The 16,530-nt window shown below is 38.4% G+C and overlaps 1 protein-coding gene across 11 annotated transcripts in view; it reads right to left on the reverse strand.

Moving 5' to 3' along the window:
- Positions 1–16,530, reverse strand: part of CDH18 (cadherin 18) — a 1,278,664-nt gene that overhangs the window by 105,903 nt on the left and 1,156,231 nt on the right. The window lies entirely within an intron of this gene.

Here is a 16,530-nt window from a genome sequence, read left to right on the forward strand (position 1 = left end):
ACTAACTCATATATATTTAAGTATCCCAAGAAAGAGATAATCATTTTAAAGGACTTGTTTTTCAGGTCTGGCAGATGGATGGATAGGACCCGTCTCAAGTCACTAAGGAAAGAGAGGATATTTTGGATCAGGACAAAATTTCAGAAGCAGACGAACTAATAGCACACATGGAAATAGTTTTAGCAACCTCATTTATAAACAAAACACTGTAGTGCTAAATTGCAAATTAGAGAAACTGGAAATACATTATGCTTTTGGAGGATTTCTTTTTGCAGGATTATGTATACAAAATAAAGTATGTTAATACTTGGTTTTATATTAAAACAAAGAATATACAACAGTATATAGAGAAAGAATTAGGATTATAATTTTTTTCCATTTACTGTAAATCCTGGTAATGCCGTCCAAGTGCGTATTATTCACACACTGTAAGTAGATCACTCAGTAATTTCCTAACAATCTTTTGTTCCCAGGAAATTAGTTAGAACTCTGTCTAAGGGTATCAATTTTCATATCACAAGATTTTTATTTTTATTATGTGAAAGTAGTTTATCAAAAACAATAGACCAAGAACAGTGAAATCTATTCATCTAATACCTAGTTTTGATTAAAAGATGAAGAAAAAAACTTTAAAACATACTCAGTTTATAAAAATACCAAAGAAAGCAAAAAAAAGAGACATGTTTAACTGAGAGTATACAAAACACACACTTCTCCTATCTTAAAACAAAACAGCAACCAAAAAAAAAAAAGGATACAGAACAAGTTCATATGTGTGAGGCATAGTAGGAAATTGATTAGGGCAATTATAGAATGAAAGATTGTTTATGAGCATGATAAATAACCTTTTCCAGCTATACAATGTAAAAATTTCAACTGCCCATGCCTGCAGTTTTGGGGGGCAGGATTCTGACGTTTGAATTGGACAGATTAAAACAATCAACTCTTTTGAGCGACTTGACAACTCTTGGAAAGATGAGCCTCCAGTCTTTGATAAAGTTCACCATTATCTACTCCTAGATTTTGCCTCACCAAGATATTTGGTGTAAGGGGTTGGGGGGGGGCGTCTATAATTTACATACAGTTTATCCCATTTAACAAAACATCAGACCCATGCCAAGTTTCTTTTTCCTTTCTTTCTTTTCAAAACTGTAAGTCTGGATTACCAGTTCAGTGTTTAAGATGAGAAGCAGGTGAGTCTAAGGAAAAGGTGTTCTTCTGGAGATTACTAACATAATGCTTAAAGAGAAATATTCCAGGAACTCTATCAAACCCTGTTTTCGGGGTTTTTTTTTTTTTTTTTTTTGCCTTGGCCTTAATTCCCTGGATTGGTCTCAGTTGCAGTACAAATTCTTAGAGTCAGGAACCAAAACTACATCATAACTGATGCTCACAGTTAACAAATGTATTCATTGGAAGGACTGATGCTGAAGCTAAAGTTTCAATACTTTGGCCACCTGATGCGAAGAACTGACTCATTGGAAAAGACCCTGATGATGGGAAAGATTGAAGGCAGAAGGAGAAGGGGACAACAGAGGATGAGATGATTGGATGGCATCACCGACTCAATGGACATGAGTTTGAGCAAGCTCTGGGAGTTGCTGAAGGACAGGGAAAGCTGGTAGGCTGCAATCCATGGAGTTGCAAAGAGTCAGACACAACTGAGCGACTGAATTGAATTCAACTGATGACTATTATTGACAAATTTAGTAAATTAAAATAATTTTAATATCATATGTGTCAATTACCAAATAGGATATACTTATGACAGGAAACTGTCATTTATGAAATGAGAAATTAACTAGCTAACTTTAATTTTTTAAATTTTAGTATTTTATCTAGCTATGCTAAATATGATGCAATCATGATAATCATAATTAGTAATCAAATATACTAGCAATATATAATTACTAGGGACTATAACAAGGATATATACTGGCGTATTTATAAATATATATATATATATACTTGATATTTATTAATATTTTTACTGCTGCTGCTGCTAAGTCACTTCAGTCATGTCCGACTCTGTGCAACCCCATAGATGGCAGCCCACCAGGCTCCTCTGTCCCTGGGATTCTCCAGACAAGATACTGGAGTGGGTTGCTATTTCCTTCTCCAATGCATGCATGGATGCTAAGTCGCTTCAGTCATGTCTGACTCTGTGCGACCCCATGGACAGCAGCCCACCAGGCTCCTCTGTCCATAGAGTTGTCTAGGCAAGAATACTGGAGTGGGCTGCCATTTCCTTCTCCATAATATCCTTGATATCCTAATATAATTGATTTTCTGACACTGAACCATTTCTGGAGGAATTCAACTTGTGATGTGCTTTGTTTTACTAGAATGGTTCTACAGGTGACAAGAGGTTGCTTAACATTTCTATTATTTACTAGTTTTTGTATAACTGCCATTGCATTAGTTGCTGGGGGCTGCCATAACAGTAATCACTGAGGGGTTTAAAACAGCAAAAATGTATTCTCTTGCAGTTCTGGGAACATGGGAGTCTGAAATTTGGCAGTGCTCAGGTTTATAGGCCCTATAAATTGTCCCTCACAAATTGTTTTCCAGTTTCTGTGACTGCCCTGGCACACCTGGGAAAGAAGACACCCCAGCACAGTTGGGAATCCAGTTTGCATTCCAAGTTTGGTGTTACAAACTCTTAGCTTTATAGCTATTGGGTCATAAAGTTGTATTTCAGAGGAAACACAGAAAACTTCAAGTGACTCATGCAACAACTATTGTGGTCAGATCATGTTATGTATTCATAATATTTTCTCATTTTTAATGCTCAAAATTGTCTGTGATCTCCATATATGAAGGACACTTCAATTGGATATAAAGACTGGGACTCACGTTTACTTTCCTGAGTATATGGGAAGTATTCACGCATGCTTAACACAAATCTCGCATGAAAATATTTCCCTACTGTTCTCTACCTTTGAAAAATTGGCCCTCTTTTATCTGAGTGCTTATAACAAATAAACCTATACCATTAACATTTGACATCTTGTATTATAACAATGTATCATGGCTACTCAGTTTCCTCTAAGAGAGAGAATATTATCTAATTCATCTTTGCATTTTAATTATCTGGCATAATTCCTGGTACATGGTGGGTGATTAATAGCCTCCCTCGATTTCAATATAGCTTTGTTTAGAGTATGGAAAAGTGCTATTTTATAGTTTACACTTGAAGGATGAAAAATTCTATGTTATTTTTAAAATATGAAGTTAATTCCTATGTGTGAACTAAACAATTAACATGTATTAACTCATTTAATGATCACAACTCTTGTGAGTTACAATTGTTTCCATTTACAAATGAAGAAAACAAGTACATAAAAGTCAAGAAACTTATTCAGGGCAACAGCCTATAAGTGATATACTTAGGATTTGAACTCAGGTAGTGGGAACTCTATAGACTTTGCTCTTAAGCACTGTGATAGTTTGCCTGAAATCTAATTAGCATATAAAGGGTGTAATATAACATTCCAACTTGATGACTAACAAGGAACAGATTTTTCATTTCAGTTCAGTCAGTCAGTTGTGTCTGATTCTTTGTGACCCCATAGACTACAGCACGCCAGGCCTCCCTGTCAATCACCAACTTCTGGAGTTTAATCAGACTCATGTCTGTTGAGTTGGTGATGCCATCCAACCATCTCACCCTCTGTTGTCTGCTTCTTCTCCTGCTTTCAGTCTTTCCAAACAACAGGGTCTTTTCTAATGAGTTTCTTCGCATCAGGTGGTCAAAGTATTGGAGTTTCAGTTTCAGCTTCAGCAACAGTCCTTCCAATGAATATTCAGGACTGATTTCCTTTAGAATGGACTGGTTGGATCTCCCTGCAGTCCAAGGGACTCTCAAGAATCTTCTCCAACACCACAGATCAAAAGCATCAATTCTTTGGCACTCAGCTTTCTTCACAGTCCAACTCTCACATCCATACATGACCACTGAAGAGACCATAGCTTTGACTAGATGGACCTTTGTTGACAAAGTAATGTCTCTGCTTTTGAATATGCTGTCTAGGTTGGTCAAGCTTCCCTTCCAAGGAGCAAGTGTCTTTTAATTTCATGGCTGCAGTCACCATCTGCAGTGATTTTGGAGCTCCAAAAAATAAAAACTCTGTCACTGTTTCCACTTTTTCCCCATCTTTTTGCCATGGAGTGATTGGAAAATATTCCATGATCTTAATTTTCTGAATGTTGAGCTTTATGCCAACTTTTTCACTCTCCTCTTTCACTTTCATCAAGAGGCTTTTTAGCTCTTCTTCTTCACTTTCTGCCAGATGTTTAGTGAAATAAAATTCCCTCACTAATAAAGGATACATTCTTGCCTCTTCCATTGAACATGAACTATTAACTTCATTAATTCTGGCTACCAAAACTCTTAGTACTTTTATAATTCCTTAATTCAGACTCACAAAGCTGAAAAAATGAAACACTTGAAATTCTTTTCTTGCAAAATCTTCTGCAACCTCTGTGACAGTTAGAGCTGTTTATTATGGTGTAATTCTAACTTCCCCAGGCAGTGGGGCTTTGCTTACTTTTCTTCAGTTACTTTTCAATGTTCTAATGCAGTTCACTGTTGCTGATTGGTTCCAATTTTCATCTTAAGTTTTCATTTCTTAATTTTATCATATTACTCCTAGTAATTACTTTCACATATCATTGCTCTTTCTTACTTATAAAATCAAACTTTTCCCTCTTTAACAAGAACACATTTCATATTCCTCTAGATAAGTTATCATCTTCCCCATCAATCATTTTCTAGCCAGCTCTACATATTTGGAACATTTTAATTGTTTCTCATTAATCACTTCTACTATTCATTAAATCACACTAATATATTCCTCCTCTGGAACTATGGAACCATCATAAATAGATACATACCAAAAACAGCATTTAGCCAAGTTGTTCTAATACTCACTTCTTCATGGACTCTAAGAAGATCCTAAAATTCTGTTTTCCTACATAATAAAAGTGACTCATAGGACCTCTCCTTGATCCAGTTATTATATTGCATCATGATCCATGTGTTCCATCATTGAAATGGGATGGTAATAATGCTATTGATAACAATATATAAATAAAAAATGGAACTGCAATTGTGCAAAATATGGCCAAGTCCTGGAATTTTATGAAAAAAAACATATTCTGTTATTTGGTTATTTTGAAATTTTACTTTTGTATTGGGGTATAGTCAATTTTGTGATGGTTTCAGGTGAACAGCAAAACAATTCAGTTATACATGTATCCATTCTCTTGCAATCCCCCTCCTACCCAGGTTGCCACATAACATTGAGTGGAGTTCCTTGTGTTATACAGTAGGACCTTGTTGGATATCCATTTTAAATATAGCAGTGTGTATTGTACATAACCTTGCCAACTCCCTAATTATCCCTTCCCCCTTGGAAACCATGTTTGTTCTCTAACTCTATGAGTCTCTCTCTGTTTTGTAAGTTGATTTGTGCCATTTCATTTTAGATTCCACATATAAGGTATGTCATACAATATTTCTCCTTCCTTGTCTGAGTTACTTCACTCAGAATGAGACTCTCCAGGTCCATCCATGTTTCTGTAAATTACATCATTTCATTCTTTTCAATGGCTGAGTAATATTCCATTGTATAAATGTACTATAACTTCTTTATCCATTCCTCTATCAGTGCATATTTAGGTTGTTTCTGTCTTAACTATTATAAACAGTGCTGCAGTGAAAATTGGGGTGCATGTATCTTTTCAGATCATGTTTTCTTCCACATATATACCTAGAAGTGGGATTGTAGGGTCTTATGGTAGCTCTACTATGAGATTTTTTTAAGTTGTGCATCTGGTCCCATCACTTCTTGGGAAATAGATGGGGAAATAGTGGAAACAGTGTCAGACTATTTTTTGGGGCTCGAAAATCACTGCAGATGGTGACTGCAGCCATGAAATTAAAAGATGCTTACTCCTTGGAAGAAAAGTTATGACCAACCTAGAAGGCATATTGAAAAGCAGAGATATTATTTTACCAACAAAGGTCCATCTAGTCAAGGCTATGGTTTTTCCAGTAGTCACATATGGATGCGAGTGTTGGACTGTGAAGAAGGCTGAGCACCAAAGAATTGATGCTTTTGAACTGTGGTGTTGGAGAAGACTCTTGAGAGTCCAATGGACTGCAAGGAGATGCAACCAGTCCATTCTAGAGGAGATCAGCCCTGGGTGTTCTTTGGAAGGAATGATGCTAAAGCTGAAAGTCCAGTACTTTGGCCACCTCATGCGAAGAGTTGACTCACTGGAAAAGACTCTGATGCTGGGAGGGATTGGGGGCAGGAGGAGAAGGGGACAATAGAGGATGAGATGGCTGGATGGCATCACCTACTCTATGGACATGAGTTTGGGTGAACTCCGGGAGTTGGTGATGGACAGGGAGGCCTGGTGTGCTGCGATTCATGGGGTCGCAAAGAGTCAGACATGACTGAGCAAGTGAACTGAACTGTTGTGGACAGCTCAACTTATCAGGCTGTTTCAACAAATCATTAATTTCCAACTAGTATACTAAATAGTATTACAGTGCTGAGTGCTCAGTCTTTTCAGTTGTGTCTGACTGTTTGTGACCTCATGGACTGTAGCCCCCAGGCCCCTCTCTCCTTAGGATTTCCCAGGCAAGAATACTGGAGTGGGTTGCCGCACCCTACTCTACAGGATCTTCCCAGACCAAGGTATCGAACCTGAATCTCCTGTATTGCAGGCAGATTCTTTACCACTGAGCTATGTCTGCTGCTGCTGCTGCTGCTAAGTCGCTTCAGTCATGTCCGACTCTGTGCGACCCCATAGACAGCAGCCCAACAGGCTCCCCCATCCCTGGGATTCTCCAGGCAAGAATACTGGAGTGGGTTGCCATTTCCTTCTCCACTGCTTGAAAGTGAAAAGTGAAAGTGAAGTCGCTCAGTCGTGTCTGACTCCTAGCAACCCCATGGAGTGCAGCCCACCAGGCTCCTCCATCCATGGGATTTTCCAGGCAAGAGTACTGGAGTGGGGTGCCATTGCCTTCTCCTGGGGAAGCCCAAAGAATATTACTGGAATAGTGGGGGGAGAGGGTGTGATGATTTGGAAGAATGGCATTGAAACATGTATAATATCATATATGAAACAAATCGCCAGTCCAGGTAGATGCAGGATACAGGATGCTTGGGGCTGGTACACTGGGATGACCCAGAGGGATGGTATGGGGAGGGATGTGGGAGGGGGGTTCAGGATGGGGAACATGTGCACACCTGTGGCAGATTCATGTTGATGTATGGCAAAACCAATACAATATTGTAATTGGCCTCCAATTAAAATAAATTTAAATTTTAAAAAACTGTTAATTAATGTCAAAGTAGTTTCAATGAATCTATCACTCCATAGCCATGCCTATGGATGAAGAATCAGAACTAAAGTTGCCACAAAGCAGTCTTCTGTCAAAGCTATTTTAAATACAGTGGTAGATTTCATTGAATTGAACTTTCGTCTCTTCAGTTTCTGGCTGAACATGAGGACCACTTTCAAGATAATTAAATCTTATAAGAATAAAAATAGTAGTTAGACTGATTTTTAAATACAATCTCTAAGGAATGTTTTATTTCAATAGTTCATTAGTATTAGAAACCAATTTCTTATTATGTATGAAGTGTATGCATTTGTAGTAAGTTGGTATACCATATTTCTATTGCACTTCGTGGCTCACAGGCTCATAACGTTACAATCTGATGGCAAAGAACATCCTGATTATTATTCTGTCACTCAATGCAAGATGAAGAAATGATACAGAAAAATTCAGTAAATACAATCCACTAACAATTTAAAAATGTGATTATTTTGAATGGGTGTAGTATGGATAAGGAAATGGCAACCCACTCCAGTGTTCTTGCCTGGAGAATCCCAGGGACGGGGGGAGCCTGGGGGGCTTCCATCTATGGGGTTGCACAGAGTTGGACATGACTGAAGCGACTTAGCAGCAGCAGCAGTATGGTTTTAGTTGGAAACACTTCCTATTTTTTCTCAGGGTTAATTTAAACTTAAACAAATACTTTTATAACTTTTTATGTTACTCTCACTATCCACCTCTGATTCTTTATTAAATAAAATGGTATAAATGATATATAGTATAAAATTAAAGGGGAAGTAGATTGCCAAAAGCCATGAATGACAGTTCATGTTGTGCTCTGCTTAGTGGCTCAGTCGTGTCCAGCTCTGCTACCCATGGACTGTAACCTGCCAGGTTCCTCTATCCATAGGATTTCCCAGGCAGGAAAACTGGAGTGGGTTGCCATTTCCTCCTCCAGGAGATCTTCCCAACCCAGAGATCCAACCCAAGTCTCCCACGTTGCAGGAAGACTCTGCCATCTGAGGCACCAGGGTGTCTATGCATGCGATACCAAAGGGGAGGAGGGAGGAGGAGGGATAAATTAGGAAGATGGCATTAATATATACACACTACTATGTATAACTAGGTAACCAACAAGAACCTACTTTATAGCACAGGCAGCTATACGCAATATTTTGTAATATCCTCTGAGGGAAAAATCCGCAGAAGATAGATAGATAGATAGATTGATCGATCTATCTATCTAACTGTCTATAGAAATCACTGTGCTGTACACCTGAAACTAATCTGACATTGTAAATCAGCTATGCTTCAATGAGAAAATATTTGTATCATTCACAAAAGTATACATAGGACGTGCTATTCTTTATGTGATTATAGGTAATTTAGATAACGTGAAATAAAGGAAGGCAGTAAGATAAGCTCATGGAGTTTTCTGGAAAGTGTAGTTAACACTCAGTGCAAATAGATGAAGAAAGAAAGAAAAGAAGAAATGCAGGTATTGAAGTATCACTGTGCTTATTAGCCAGGCACAACTTAGAGCACTATTTTGCTTCATTTATCTCTCGTAACAATCACTTTGTAGCACATTAAAATTAAGAAAACTGAAGATTAGAGATTTGTGATAATGTCATACATCTCTTACATGGCAAGACCAAAATTTATTTTTCATCCAACAGTAAAAATGGTATTTTCCACCGTCCTTCACTGACTAAATAACCAAGTTTAAGATTTTAGGCTTAAAATAATAGGCATTGTTTTTGCAATTAAGTATACTTGAAGAAGGCGATGGCATCCCACTCCAGTACTCTTGCCTGGAAAATCCTTTGGAGGGAGGAGCCTGGAAGGCTGCAGTCCATGGTGTCACTGAGGGTTGGACACGACTGAGCGACTTCACTTTCACTTTTCACTTTCACACATTGGAGAAGGAAATGGCAACCCACTCCAGTGTTCTTGCCTGGAGAATCCCAGGGACGGGGGAGCCTGGTGGGCTGCCGTCTATGGGGTCACACAGGGTCGGACACGACTGAAGCGACTTAGCAGCATACTTGAAGAAGAAAAGTGGTACTACAGATACTGTTTGCCGAAAGTCATGAAAGAAAATTGGGCTAGAGCCTTGAGTTAAAACAAACAACCCCAAAAATGGAATAACTTCTATAAAGAAGGCCAATTGACATAGGGACCACAAGAACTGAATCTTAGAGAGGCTACTACAAAGCATACCCCTGGCTACAGAGGCTTATGTCACAGGAAAGAATGCATCAACTTGCATTCATCCCTATCTTTTTCCCCTTTCCACCTAGTCAGGGTCCATTAAACAAGGAATGAAAGTTATCAAAGTGTATTTACAATGTACTGCACCATGGACCAGTGAATTCAACTTGGCAATTTTCTGATGAAGGCACGATATAGAAAGAATGTGCGGATGCTCCTGCAAACTGATTTATAGAGCAGGGCTGATTTTGATCTTTGGGAAGATTAGCTGTTCTGCCTTGCTGGCTCAAGTGAACTGCCTTTGAGATTAAATAAGCAACAAGTTTGAAAGGACTGTTTTATCTATTTCCTGCCATCTGTATGAGTGCCTCTTGAAGGTTAAAATCCAGAGTTATATGGCTTAATTTTCAAATTGCAATAGTTTGTAACATTATATATGGATTATCCATTTTAGAGTTATTCCATTGAGATATGGAATAACTCTAAAATGGATAATCCATATCTGAAGGATTAAGAAATTAAATGAATGCACACATTGTAGTTTAGAGGAAATACCAGAGAAGGCGATGGCACCCCACTCCAGTACTCTTGCCTAGAAAATCCCATGGACGGAGGAGCCTGGTGGGCTGCAGTCCATGGGGTCGCTAAGAGCCAGACACGACTGAGCTACTTCACTTTTACTTTTCACTTTCATGCATTGGATAAGGAAATGCCAAACCACTCCAGAATTCTTGCCTGAAGAATCCCAGGGATGGGGGAGCCTGATGGGCTGCCGTCTCTGGGGTCGCACAGAGTCGGACACGACTGAAGCGACTTTTCAGCAGCATAGACTATATTAAAAAAATAAATTCAGGAAAAAAAGTGAAAGATAATTTGGACTCATTAAATATCCAGTTTATTTTTAGTATTAACATTACCACTTAACACAATTACAACACTTACCTTGAAAATACCTATTGTGTATGTGCATGTGTGTATGTAATATCGAATAGAGAGTGTTAATTACATATAGGTGCACACTCACGCACACATATGATTTTGGCTTCATTTTTCACAAGGAACTTAAAATTAATCGAGGCCATGAAGGGTGGTAAGATCCCCATTGTTCTTACTCGCACAATATAAACTTGTATTTTATATTATGTGTGTATTCACACCATCCACCACTTCCCTCACGTTTTGTAAAGATAATAAAGCTTCCTACTTTATATAGACAGTTGTACTCAATTGGCAAGGATCCTCTGTTTCCCATTCCCCCGCATATATTCCAGCTAGATCACTACAATATACCATGTTCATGGATTGGAAGAATCAATATAGTGAAAATGAGTATACTACCCAAAGCAATTTATAGATTCAATGCAATCCCTATCAAGCTACCAACAGTATTCTTCACAGAGCTAGAACAAATAATTTCACAATTTGTATGGAAATACAAAAAACCTCGAATAGCCAAAGCGATCTTGAGAAAGAAAAATGGAACTGGAGGAATCAACCTACCTGACTTCAGGCTCTACTACAAAGCCACAGTTATCAAGACAGTATGGTACTGGCACAAAGACAGAAATATAGATCAATGGAACAAAATAGAAAGCCCAGAGATAAATCCACGCACATATGGACACCTTATCTTTGATAAAGGAGGCAAGAATATACAATGGATTAAAGACAATCTCTTTAACAAGTGGTGCTGGGAAATCTGGTCAACCACTTGTAAAAGAATGAAACTAGAACACTTTCTAACACCATATACAAAAATAAACTCAAAATGGATTAAAGATCTCAACGTAAGACCAGAAACTATAAAACTCCTAGAGGAGAACATAGGCAAAACACTCTCTGACATACATCACAGCAGGATCCTCTATGACCCACCTCCCAGAATATTGGAAATAAAATCAAAAATAAACAAATGGGACCTAATTAAACTTAAAAGCTTCTGCACATCAAAGGAAACTATTAGCAAGGTGAAAAGACAGCCTTCAGAATGGGAGAAAATAATAGCAAATGAAGCAACTGACAAACAACTAATCTCAAAAATATACAAGCAACTCCTACAGCTCAACTCCAGAAAAATAAATGACCCAATCAAAAAATGGGCCAAAGAACTAAATAGACATTTCTCCAAAGAAGACATACAGATGGCTAACAAACACATGAAAAGATGCTCAACATCACTCATTATCAGAGAAATGCAAATCAAAACCACTATGAGGTACCATTTCACACCAGTCAGAATGGCTGCAATCCAAAAGTCTACAAATAATAAATGCTGGAGAGGGTGTGGAGAAAAGGGAACCCTCTTACACTGTTGGTGGGAATGCAAACTAGTACAGCCACTATGGACAACAGTGTGGAGATTCCTTAAAAAACTGGAAATAGAACTGCCTTATGATCCAGCAATCCCACTGCTGGGCATACACACTGAGGAAACCAGAAGGGAAAGAGACACGTGTACCCCAATGTTCATCGCAGCACTGTTTATAATAGCCAGGACATGGAAGCAACCTAGATGTCCATCAGCAGATGAATGGATAAGAAAGCAGTGGTACATATACACAATGGAGTATTACTCAGCCATTAAAAAGAATACATTTGAATCAGTTCTAATGAGGTGGATGAAACTGGAGCCTATTATACAGAGTGAAGTAAGCCAGAAGGAAAAACATCAATACAGTATACTAACGCATATATATGGAATTTAGAAAGATGGTAACGATAACCCTGTATACAAGACAGCAAAAGAGACACTGACGTACAGAACAGTCTTATGGACTTTGTGGGAGAGGGAGAGGGTGGGAAGATTTGGGAGAATGGCATTGAAACATGTAAAATATCATGTATGAAACGAGATGCCAGTGCAGGTTCAATGCACGATACTGGATGCTTGGGGCTAGTGCACTGGGACGACCCAGAGGGATGGTATGGGGAGGGAGGAGGGAGGAGGGTTCAGGATGGGGAACACATGTATACCTGTGGTGGATTCATTTTGATATTTGGCAAAACTAATACAATTATGTAAAGTTTAAAAATAAAATAAAATTAATTAAAAAAAAAAACTTATCTGCAAACATTAAATTCTCCCTCCTATTTGATTCTGTCAAAGAAAGAGGCATATTATCATAAATTCTTTCTTTCCATCTGCAATCAATATCTCAAACAGGGTCATCTCTACCTCAGAGGATCTTTCTAATTCAATTATGCTCTCTTTAGTATCCTCAGTTTCTTATCCCTTGACTTTTTATCCACGTGCTATAAACACACTTTCCATCTCCCAACTTACAATTAAAATCTTCATTTTATGATGTTCTCATTTATTTGCCTCCCTGGCTTTACTACAAAGCTTCTTAAAGAGGATGGTGTGTTTAAACTTTTTTCTTCCATTTCTTTGCCTCCCATATATAGTCTCTACACTACAATAAATTTGTTCTTCTCTTCATTGTAGCAGATGTTTCCTTCATGTTTTCTTTCAACTAGGTAATACAAGTAACTTTTGAGATTCTAAACAGACAAACTCCTGAGCCAAATTTTCCATCATCAATTTCTGTTGTTTTATTTGGTAAGTCATGTCTGACTTTTTTGCAACCCCATGGATAGCAGCCTGCCAGGCTCCTCTGTTCATCTGATTTTCCAAGCAAGAAAACTGGAGTGGGTTGCCATTTCCTTCAACAGGGAATCTTCCTGACACAGGCATCGAACCACATCTCCTGCTTTGGCAGGTGGATTCTTTACCACTGAGCCACCAGGAAAGCCCACACAACATTCTAGTTAGGTTTAAAGGAATAGTAAAGGTGTGCCTGTGTGCTCAGTCACTCAGTTGTGTCCGACTCTGAATCTTTACAACCTATGGACTGTAGCCCACCAGGCTCCTCTGTCCATGGAATTTTCCAGGCAAGAATACTGGAGTGGGTTGCTATTTTCTACTACAGGGGATCTTCCGAACCTGAAGATCATACCTGAGTCTCCTGCGACTCCTGCATTGACAGGTAGACTCTTTACCACTCAACCACCAGGGGAGCTCCATAATGGGTGTACCAGCTCAATAAAGATTTGGGAATAAGCTCTTAAAACCCTTCCTGACACAGAGGAAACACTCAACAAATGTGACGTTACTATCTATTGTGATGAAAATGAGATGCTGATAGAGAGCTGAATTAACTTTTGTAATCCTAAATGGTTTCATAGATCTATAATCCTTCATATTTTTAATGACTATATTCCTCCTATTCAGCCTCCTTTGGGAATTTTCACTGAAAAAATTCTCTTTTTATTTTGATATTTTCTTCAAAGACTCTCTTTCCTGCCTTCTGCTTGTTTCTTAAAAGCTAGTGTTCCCTAGGGTTTAGGATTCATCTTTCAAAAAGAATTATTCATCCATTTACCTGTATTTATTTGAGTGAAGAAGCCATCCAACGAATGAAAAGCAGACATTCCTTGTTTCATTTTTCAGTGTATAGTATTGTGTTGGCCAAAAAGTCCATTTGAGATTTTCTTAACATTTTATAGAAAGCCCCAAACAAAATTTTTTGGCCAATTCAATATATCCATTCATTATGCTAGTGCTTATTGAATGCCTATTCCGTGTCAGAAAACAGACTAGACATTGGGAATGCAGCAACAAATTAAAAAAAATAATCTCGTTCTCTTGTAGCTTATATTAAAATTTCATTAGAAATAGAGACATCAAATGAGACCTTGTCACTTCCTGCTTAGATAGCTCCAGTGGCTTTCCATTGGGTAAAATATAACAATATTCTAAGTGTTTTCCTATGCACTAGCTTCTTCATTCTCTCTGCTCCAGAATCAAGGATGTTATTTAGGCTCTCACTGTGCCACATTCAACCCCACTCAGGTTCTCATTATGTTTTCTTTCCTCTTCTTTTAATTCTCTCATCTAATTACCTCAAAATGCCAACATCTGCTGGATCATGGAAAAAGGAAGAGAGTTCCAGAAAAACACCTATTTCTGCTTTATTGACTATGCCAAAGCCTTTGACTGTGTGGATCACAATGAACTGTGGAAAATTCTGAAAGAGATGGGAATACCAGAACACCTGATCTGCCTCTTGAGAAATCTGTATGCAGGTCAGGAGCAGTAGTTAGAACTGGACATGGGACAACAGACTTGTTCCAAATAGGAAAAGGAGTTCTTCAAGGGTGTATATTGTCACCCTGCTTATATAAGTTCTATGCAGCATTCCGTTCCAGAAATGCTGGGCTGGAAGAAGCACAAGCTGGAATCAAGATTGCCAGGAGAAATATCAATAACATCAGATATGCAGATGACACCACCCTTACGGCAGAAAGTGAAGAGGAACTAAAAAGCCTCTTGATGAAAGTGAAAGTGGAGCATGAAAAAGTTGGCTTAAAGCTCAACATTCAGAAAATAAAGATCATGGCATCTGGTCACATCACTTCATGGGAAATAGATGGGGAAACAGTGGAAACAGTGTCAGGCTTTATTTTGGGGCTCCAAAATCACTGCAGATGATGATTGCAGCCATGAAATTAAAAGACGCTTACTCCTTGGAAGGAAAGTTATGACCAACCTAGATAGCATATTCAAAAGCAGAGATATTACTTTGCCAACAAAGTTCTGTCTAGTCGAGGCTATGTTTTTTCCAGTGGTCATGTATGGATGTGAGAGTTGGACTGTGAAGAAGGCTGAGTGCCGAAGAATTGATGCTTTTGAACTGTGGTGTTGGAGAAGACTCTTGAGAGTCCCTTGGACTGCAAGGAGATCCAACCAGTCCTTTCTGAAGGAGATCAGCCCTGGGATTTCTTTGGAAGGAATGATGCTAAAGCTGAAACTCCAGTACTTTGGCCACCTCATGCAAAGAGTTGAGTCACTGGAAAAGACTCTGATGCTGGGAGGGATTGTGGGCAGGAGGAGAAGAGGATGACAGAGGATGAGATGGCTGGATGGCATCGCTGACTCGATGGACGTGAGTCTGAGTGAACTCCAGGAGTTGGTGATGGACAGGGATGCCTGGCGTGCTGCAATTCATGGGGTTGCAACGAGTTGGACATGACTGAGCGACTGAACTGAACTTAAGTAGGTTTTAATTCTCTGTTCAACCGCTGCTAACTAATCAGACAGGATTAAACACCCTAAATTTTGCCTTCCCAATAGCACTGTTTAACTCTCTGTCATAGATCTCTTTATTATCCATCTAAGAATGCATGTGATACTTGATTGGTGTCTCTCCACTTCCATAGGTGGGAAGCTCTAAGCAGGCTGAGAATGACTTTTGCTTTGCTCAGGCTTTCATGGCTCATGTAGAACACAATTACTGGCACATAAGAGACACTTAAAACTCAATATTTGTTAAAATAAAGGTGTGGAAATTAACTCTTTTTATCAACACATTTTTTTATCCAAGTTTGGCAATTTCAGAAAGATTAAAATGAGAAGATATTTAGGTGAAGAATCAATATCATATATAGACCAGTGATGACTATTTTCTAAGTATTTGCACACTTTAAACTCTGCTTCTCAGGCCCCTTTTGTGACATACAAAAGACATATTAATCTTCAATTTTAAATCAATATAAAATTATGATTATTAGAAGAATAAATGAGATTTTACATAGTACAAATATAAATATATATACAAAACCAGACAGATATCTAGACAGATAGCTAGATAATATAATAAATGACAACTAGATTCAAATAGATAAATAGATGATTGATAGAATGACATATTGATTGATTCAGTTCACTATTACAGTGTGTGTGCTTAGTTGTTCAGCCGTGTCTGACTCTTTGTGACCCCATGGACTTTGACCTGTCAGGCTCCTTTGTTCATGGGGATTCTCTAGGCAAGAATACTGGAATGGGTTGCCATGCCCTCTTCCAGGGGATCTTCCCAATTCAGGGATAGAACCCAGGTCTCCCACACTGCAGGCAGATTCTTTACCGTTTGAGCCATCAGAATATAATTTTTCAGCCTTTG

This window comes from Bos grunniens, chromosome 20 (assembly GCF_055505025.1).
Source record: "Bos grunniens cultivar Pamir isolate PY7600 chromosome 20, Bosgru_T2T1.0, whole genome shotgun sequence".
NCBI classification, from domain to species: Eukaryota; Metazoa; Chordata; class Mammalia; order Artiodactyla; family Bovidae; genus Bos; species Bos grunniens.